The sequence below is a fragment of the Cicer arietinum genome, chromosome 2 (genome assembly GCF_000331145.2).
Source record: "Cicer arietinum cultivar CDC Frontier isolate Library 1 chromosome 2, Cicar.CDCFrontier_v2.0, whole genome shotgun sequence".
NCBI lineage: Eukaryota > Viridiplantae > Streptophyta > Magnoliopsida > Fabales > Fabaceae > Cicer > Cicer arietinum.
In genome coordinates, this window is record NC_021161.2 from 8,702,059 (window position 1) to 8,711,395 (window position 9,337).

The 9,337-nt window shown below is 25.9% G+C and overlaps 1 non-coding gene across 1 annotated transcript; it reads left to right on the forward strand.

Annotated features, from left to right (window-relative positions):
• Nucleotides 1-1,579: 1,579 nt before the first annotated feature.
• TRNAG-GCC (transfer RNA glycine (anticodon GCC)) lies at nucleotides 1,580-1,650 on the forward strand. The gene has a single exon. It is a non-coding gene; the product is annotated as a tRNA-Gly (tRNA).
• The last annotated feature ends 7,687 nt before the right edge of the window (nucleotides 1,651-9,337 follow it).

Consider the following 9,337-nt stretch of genomic DNA (forward strand, 5'->3'; position numbering starts at 1 on the left):
TACTTCTTTTGGCTTATTGCTGACAGAGTATTGAGCTCTTTTGGATTGAGATATGAACCATGATACATCAGAATTTGGTTGTCAATTAATGCTGAATTCACTATTTGCATTTTTAGTTTGTCTTGTCTACTATTATGTATAAGATGAGACAACCACATTGTCAATGTTTGGTTTCACTCTTCTTATGTAATTTTAACAAAAACAAAATCATGTGATTTTATAGATTTTCTATGAAATCAAATATACATTTAATCAAATAAAAGAAAATGATGAGTTTTAAACTATCAATATTTATTTTCTTTTTTATTGAGCTCTCCTTGATTAGTTAATCGTTCTCATATCAATTGTGAGATTGAGAATTATTATGAGCTTTTATTTATAGGAAACAACATTAATCTTTCTGGTATAGAACATATGAGATACTTCCAGAATATAAACTATCTTTCTGCAATTGTATTTTTTTGATAATTCTATCAAGAAGGAGTATTTTAAAATTAAAATTTATATTTTTATATTTAGTAAATTTTCTTTAAATTTGAATTTATTTGATTTTGACAAGACAGTATGAAAAGCCTCGATTGAAGGATAATATGCAAAAGCACAAAACATGTCTTGAGAAGTTAGGGAGACTTATTTGGTCTATATAAGAAAGTGTTCTATTAAATCTTAAATTTTGATCAAAATATTAGTTTTTTAAGATAAGATTGTCAAAATTGAAGTACGTAGTTGTCGCATATTAAAATCACTGCAAGAAAAACCAAAATTTGCAATGGAAATTATTGACCCAAAAAAATATTATTTTATAATTTTATTGACACAATATTTGGTGACAAAATAAAAGAGAGATTTCACGTTTTCCTCGTTAATTTTTTTTTTTTTGATTATATATATATATATATATATATATATATATATATATATATATATATATATATATATATATATATATATATATATCGTTTGTTTAAATTTTTTACAATATTTAATTTTTAATATAATTATTTTTAAAATTATATTTATAAATAGTTACGATGTGTTAATATTATAAAATAAAAAAATAATAATACAAGAATATGCTAAACAAAAGCCAACAAAGTGCAATTATAAAAACACTATTACTATTCTATCCTCACAAACAATTTTTTTAAGTACCCTTCTCCTTGTATGGTAAACTAGTTACAATATTCTCTAGAAAAAGATTCACACTATATATAGCAAAACTTGTAAAAAATATTATACTAATAATCCATGACTAACTATTAAACTCAACTAATTAATACTTGTATTGCTAGAGATTTTCTGTATGACTTATTTTGTGATGCAACTTGCTACCAAAATCTAAAAGAGAGTAAAACACTAGAAGTGGAGACAAGGATTAGAATGAATATGTATATTCATGCACAATATTTTGTTTTAATTTTTCAACTACATATTTCAACCTCTCAGAATTAGATCTAAAAGATAACCCAAAAAAAAACACATAATATGTATTGTGCCTACAATGGAAACAAGAAAACTAAAACGAAGATTGTCTTCTATTATGCAATATGGTTGCTTGTTAGCGAAGTTGTAACATGAAGCACCAGTGGTCTAGTGGTAGAATAGTACCCTGCCACGGTACAGACCCGGGTTCGATTCCCGGCTGGTGCATTTGTTTTTTCATTTTTTTAATTAATTCAGGGGAGTTGAAATATTATTTTATTATGATAATTAATTTTCAAAATTATCAATATTGAGGCAAATTAACTATTACTATTTTGTTACGACTGTAAAAATAAACTATTATAATGTTATGAAATCAACATAAAAGTATAGTATTATAAAATATAAAAGAATAAAGACAAGGAAGGAAGAAAAACAAAAGACACCAAGAGAGTTTGTCTTAATGTCCTCAATTATCTTATTTACTTCAAGGTGTTTATTTTTACTACGATTTACATGGATTTTGATAAAGAGTTTTTAGTTTGTACTATTTTTTTAAGAAAATGATATATTCTGATTATAACATGTATTATTTTTCTGCGGTTCTGATGCCTCAATTTCACTAGGAAATAGTCTGTTGAATTTTGAGAGGTTTTCGTCTCAAGTGAACAAACCCGTGAAAACAATAGTGGCTTCACATGTCTCATACTACGATATTATCGTATTCATGCACATGATGTGAATCACAATTGGTGGTATATGAATCGCTTGTGATGATCATGATTGTTCACAGACTATTCTTGATTTTTTTATGAGAAGGTCAACCTTCTTCAAAAAGAGAGTCAATAATCATACTCAATTTGGTCTTATTATAGCAAAAATAATTAACATACTTATTAAATTTTTTAGTTTATTACTATTTTTTATTTCATCTAAAAAATATAAGTGTTTTCTTAAAACTTTTTGTTAAGAAAATTTGTTTCATGAAAATAAAATAGTTATTGAAAAAAAAAACTTATATTAATGATATTTGAGAATAAATATCATTAAATAATATAAAAGTATGATATTTTTTTAAAAAATGTTCATATTTTTTCGTTTATATTCAACAATGGAAGATATATATTTCAACTGAGAAGTGAAGATGAAGATGTCATCATAGGTAACTCTTTGATTGATACTTCAACTATTATTCTCTATCAAGTTTAGTATTTTACACGTCAATTATTTAAGCTGAGAAGATAGTTACACGTCTAATTTTCAAGAGCTCTTATATTGATAATTTAATTATCATTCTCTATCAAGTTAAAGATCTTATGCGTCAATTATCTAGAATTGAGAAACAAATACTATTTGTTTAATAATACTATTTTATTCATTATGGATAATTATATTGAAGATATTATAGTCTTATGTTATTTATGAAAGTTTACGATTATTTCTCTTATATCTTCAATTATAGTAAAATTGAAGTCTTGTATAATTTTGTTGCGTGTAATCTAATTATTTCTAAAGTCTTGTATAATATTTATATCCCACCGTCAAATTTGTAAAATAGTAAAACGTTATTGTGAAGTGTAATCCAGGTGTAATATTACATTGGTGTAATTTAATATCTTCTTATATATATATAAATATTATTTTAATTTCAATAAATATTGCAGTTAAATGCTTCAATTAAATTTGATGGAAAACGTACAATAATTTTTTTGGCATGCAATTATATTGAGTTTCCTTTTTAATTACCAAGATTCCATAATTTGTAAGGTCACAAATGTATAAGTACATGTTCAATGTTAATATTTCTATCGAGTATGACATTGCGTTGTTAAGGTACTAATATATTGTATAATAATAAATGTTTGATTATTATTGACATTGTAGTGGTCACATTAATCCATATTGTTATTTTTTTATGAAAAGGGAAATATATTAAAAGTATAAACTCGGGGAAATTGGTACCCTCAATATCCATATATATAATATCATTTAAAAGAGGAAATTATTAATTGTACATAACTATATCAAAATATGCGTAAGGAGCTCCATGTGCAAAGAGGTATGCACATTTATTTGCTTCAGGATCAACGAATACTACATCAACTTGTCAATTATGAGAATGAATAAGAGTAGTAATTTTCACTAGAGCCGATTGTAGATATTGTACGGAGGTATATCCACAATGAGTTATGTTGACGACTACTTTTGAGTCATATTTGATAATAATCCGATGGAAGTTCATATTGTTGTATGGAGGTATAATCCATATTGTAATTTTATATTTAACCTAAATATCTATGTTAATCTAGTTGAATATATTTGAATTTCCTAATTCTTTGTGCATTTTCATAATCACTCTTTTTAACTTGATTAATTGAGCTATTACTCTTGTAATGAATTATGCCCATATGTAATTATTATTCTTAGAGATACGTAAATATTCAATCGTATTTATTAAATTAAAATTCATTAGGAGAATCATTAAAAAAAAATTATAACAGAAACATCTTAACTCATATTGATTCGATTAAATCCTTCGAACCTATATGGTTTACACCTTCTCGAGAAAGCAAAACTCACTCTGAAATGAAAAGTTTAACCACCCTAATGATGAATTTATTATAATATTTTTTAGATGCTTGGGTCATTAATCTTTAATAACATATTTCTTTTATCTTAAATATGTTATTCTAAATTCATCATTTTTGTGTGTAAAATGTAAGTCTTTTGACATGTGTTATTTATTATCCCTATCAAATACCATTTATGCAATGTTAAAAATTAATTCTCTTTTATTGAAAGTATTTTTACCATAATTGATATTAGTATCTTAAAATTTTTATTTTGTTACTAATTGCTATTATTGTCGTTCAAGTAAGAGAATGTTAGATTGATTATTTAATTAATCAATTATAGATTGACATAATCAATTATTAATAATTAGTGATAAAATAAATTATGATTAATTATTAAACCATTAATTATATAATGAATTATATGTATTTCTAAATTTTCGAGTGTTTCTCCAACTCAATGGAGTTGTCACCAAAATTTATTTTAAAATAGGGAAAATATTGATAAACCCTTAAAAATTGAAAAAAAAATTGTCTTTGAAACCAAAATTTAAGTTCGGGAATCGATTATCTGTAGGGAATGTATTAGCACTCTACGACATCCATTAAAATATGGTTAGCTATAATTAACTGTGTAAATTAATATTAACTTAAATATATTTATTTCTATTTATTATTAAATATGAATATCAATTGTTTGTTTTTTGAAAGTTATTTTGAAATAAAAGTATGCTTAAGAAAGAGAAGTGAAAAAAAAAGATATTTTTTATTAATGTGTTTGACAAGAGTGTGATTATGCTCCTATGTATCTTCCGATGCTATAGAGAAATCAAAGCTACATATTTTTTGGATAGAAAATGCAGATGTGTTGATTGTTTTTAAAGAAAACTTGTTTTGTTGTTGATAAAAAAAAATTGTTTTGAAGAAAAAAATGAGTTTGTTTGATTTGAATAATTATTTTGAAATGCAAGTTGTACAACTCGTGTCTCAAAAGCTTAATGAGTAAAAACATGTCACATCTAATTTAATTCTTTTAAAAATATTTTATTATTTTTCATTTTAAAATTGAGTTTTAAAATTGGCAAGTGGAATCCAATTAATTTAATATCACATCTAATTAATTAGATTTAAAAAATTGATTTTAAATCAATTTAATTATAAAAACGAGTTATAGAACTATCATGTTATACAACTTGTATCCTGACAACTCATAGATTAAAAGATGATACATTTAATGAATGTTTAATAAAATATTTCTTTTTTCTAGAATATTTGTTAGAAATTAATTAAAACTAATATATATAATAAAGTTAAAAAAATGATTTTTAATATATAATAAATAAAATAAAACAAATTAAAGGGAAAAAAAGAAAAGAATATAAATAGTAATAATGTATAACAATCACAAATCAACAACCCTACTACCAAAGGCGCTCGTTTGAAAAGAAGAAAGAGAAAATAAGAAAAAAGAGACTTACAGAGAGCAAGAGAAGACTTCAACGTGGGATCGAGAAGGAGAGGAAGAGATCAAGAGGTCAAACAGAGCGGGATCAACAAAGTATAGTCGTCACTCCAGCTCCGGCGGCGGTGTCGTCGAAGGTTTAAAAACAAAAATTTTATTTTTTTCATATATAACTCATCTCAAATCAGAATATTACATTCGTATAACCACACATTCTTTTTTATATATATAATTTATCTTATATCAAAATTTTACATTTGTATAATAATAAGAAGATTATAATGTAAAGGGGAGGAAAAAAAAAGACCTTACCTCTTTTATTTGTTTCCGGTTGGTTTTTAAACTACTTTGAGTGTTTTCTTCTTTTCTTTTAATATATTGTTTCTCTTCTTCTCCTTACTCTCTTTATTTTTTATGTTTTTTTTTTCTTTTATCTTCAGTATTAACAACTACAACAACAAATTTTCGTCGTCAAATTATAAGCTCAAGTGATGAATTTGTGTATCCATAAAATAAAATTGAGTTATGTATTTTTTATTGTTTTTGAACAAACATTAAGTAATCTCATATAATTAGAGAAAAAGATGACTCATCTTTTAGATTAAATAATTAAATGGTAAAAATATAACCACATTAGGCTAAAAACAAATAAATAAATAGGGCAGAAAAATTTGAGAATAAGAGGAAAGTTAAGAAAAATGGGAAAAGAGAAAAGAAAAATTGCATGTAGCCGTGTAGCTGCAGCAAGAAGCAAAAAGTACGCGTACAAGCAGGAAACACTTTTTTATTTATATATTTTATTTTATTATATTTTTGTTTGATGTTAAAAGTAATGTAACAAAAACTCATGTATATTCAAAATTATATTAGATTTATAAAATGACAATTTTATTATAATTTTTTTACTTAATAATAACACGTGCAAAATATTTATAAAACATATTTTTACCTAATTTTTAGAATTATTTTTAATTGTTCGGATAAAATTGAAGTACTACAATATTTAATACAATAAATTCAAAAGGCAGAACTAGTGGATCTATATTGTCAATTTCTATATTCAATATTGTCCACTCTAAATTCAAAGCAAGCAACTTCCTCACATTTTTGTTGCATAAAGATTAACCTCATAAAATAAAAGTGTCTAAGAACATAAATAATTAAATAATTTATCTCAATAACATATTAAATAATTTATATGAACTAATCTTTCAATTCATCGATCGAACTTACAAAATATATATCGAATAAAAATATTATTGAGCGACTTATCATTGATATATTTTTATTGATAAAATCAAAATGTGCAACAACATAAATAAATCGCCAAATAGTAACTTTTAATGACTATAATGATAATGTTTCACACATAACAAAATGGATATTTACCCGAATAATGAAGCACTTTTTATTTTATTTTAAGACGATTTTAAATCTCTAAAAGTAAGTGACTGATTAAATAAGAAATGGTAGGTTCTAGAAAGTAGTTTGTTTTGAATTTTGAGTTGACAATATTAAATATAGAGATTAATAATATAGATCAATTAATCTTAACTCAACTAACAAATATTAATATTATTAAGTTGAACATTTTATCTCGGGTTCGAATATGAAACCTATCTCGAGTTCGAACATAGAATATCATAATTGTATATGAATTTAAGATGATAACACTACGCGAAAAAACGCATATTACATCGCTTTTTTTTAGCCATTTACAGCGCTTTTTCAAAAAAATAAGCGCTGTGGAAACGAACGCTGTAAATGATACAACAGCGCTTTTAAAAAAGCGCTATAAAACATGTAAATACAACGCGCGCTTGTTATGCACATTTTACAGCGCTTCTTCACAAAAAGCGCTGTAATATGCACCCCATTATATGAGTTATAGGTGTGCATATTACATCGCTTTCTCAAACAAGCGCTGTAATATGCCCAACCATAATTTCATATATGGGTGGGCATATTACAGCGCTTTCTCAAAAAAGCGCTGTAAAATGCCCACCCATAATTTCATATTATGGGTCTGCATTTTACAGCGCTTTTCTTGTACATTTTACAGCGCTTTCTCACGCAAGCGCTGTAAAAGGTGCACCATTAAAGCGCTTTAGAACAACATTTTACAGCGTTTTTAAAAAAAGCGCTGTAAAATGTGTGTTTTTTTTTTTAAACGCTGTAAATTAATTATTTGAAATGAAAAGCGCTTTTTAGCTTTTTATGGCATTTTTTTTAAAAAGCGCTGTCTTTTATCTTTGTATCCAAAATTATTTTGATCCAAAATCACTTCACAATCAGTGCACACAACAACAAAACATATTCAAATACCATAGGCAGTTCACACAATCAGTAGAACAGAAATCAGAACTCTGTAACTTTATTAACATATATGTAACTCTGTAATTTACAACCTAAGTAACTACATTCAGATACATATATACAACCTAATTTACAACCTAATTACCTACATTCAGATCCATTATATAATAACTAACAGATCCATTATATGCATATATTGTGTCCTATGATCATTTACATATAATAACTAACAGAATATACATTATATGCACTAGCTACCATATAATATTCAGATCCCTTGCCCAGCACAAGCTATTTCCCAGAAAATCAAATAATTTTCATGTCAAGCACGTACTGACACCATTCTTCCTTTAATTCCATCAGATCTTCCTCAGAATATGATGGACTGGAATTGGCAAAGTACTGCAATATAAAAATTGAACATATTATATTAAGTTAGTATCAAATATATAGATAATTTATATATGAAAATCATATAATGCAAATACCGTACCGTTTCTGGGATAATAGTTTTATTCTTCTCAACAATCTCCTTCATGAATCTCAATACGTAGTACCCACAGTCGATGTTATTTGTTTGACGAGGGCACTTTATTGAGATCCATGTAATGTTATTAGACTTCTGCTTCGACACTTTAGCACCTCTTTGAGCTCGATAAACTTTTAAGGCACTATCGAATGAATAAATGTGATTATTAGAGCATGAATATTTATATATATATATATATATATAAATATTCATGCTCTAATAATCACATTTATTCATTCGATAGTGCCTTAAAAGTTTATCGAGCTCAAAGAGGTGCTAAAGTGTCGAAGCAGAAGTCTAATAACATTACATGGATCTCAATAAAGTGCCCTCGTCAAACAAATAACATCGACTGTGGGTACTACATATTGAGATTCATGAAGGAGATTGTTGAGAAGAATAAAACTATTATCCCAGAAACGGTACGGTATTTGCATTATATGATTTTCATATATAAATTATCTATATATTTGATACTAACTTAATATAATATGTTCAATTTTTATATTGCAGTACTTTGCCAATTCCAGTCCATCATATTCTGAGGAAGATCTGATGGAATTAAAGGAAGAATGGTGTCAGTACGTGCTTGACATGAAAATTATTTGATTTTCTGGGAAATAGCTTGCTGCTGGGCAAGGGATCTGAATATTATATGGTAGCTAGTGCATATAATGTATATTCTGTTAGTTATTATATGTAAATGATCATAGGACACAATATATGAACATGCATATGGATCTGAATGTAGTTTAGGTTGTAAATTAGGTTATATATATATACGTATCTGAATGTAGGTAATTAGGTTGTAAATTAGGTTGTATATATGTATCTGAATGTAGTTACTTAGGTTGTAAATTACAGAGTTACATATATGTTAAAAAAGTTACAGAGTTCTGATTTATGTTCTACTGATTGTGTGAACTGCTTATGGTATTTGAATATATTTTATTGTTGTGTGCACTGATTGTGAAGTGATTTTGGATCAAAAATAATTTTGGGCACAAAGATAAAAGACAACGCTTTTTAAAAAAA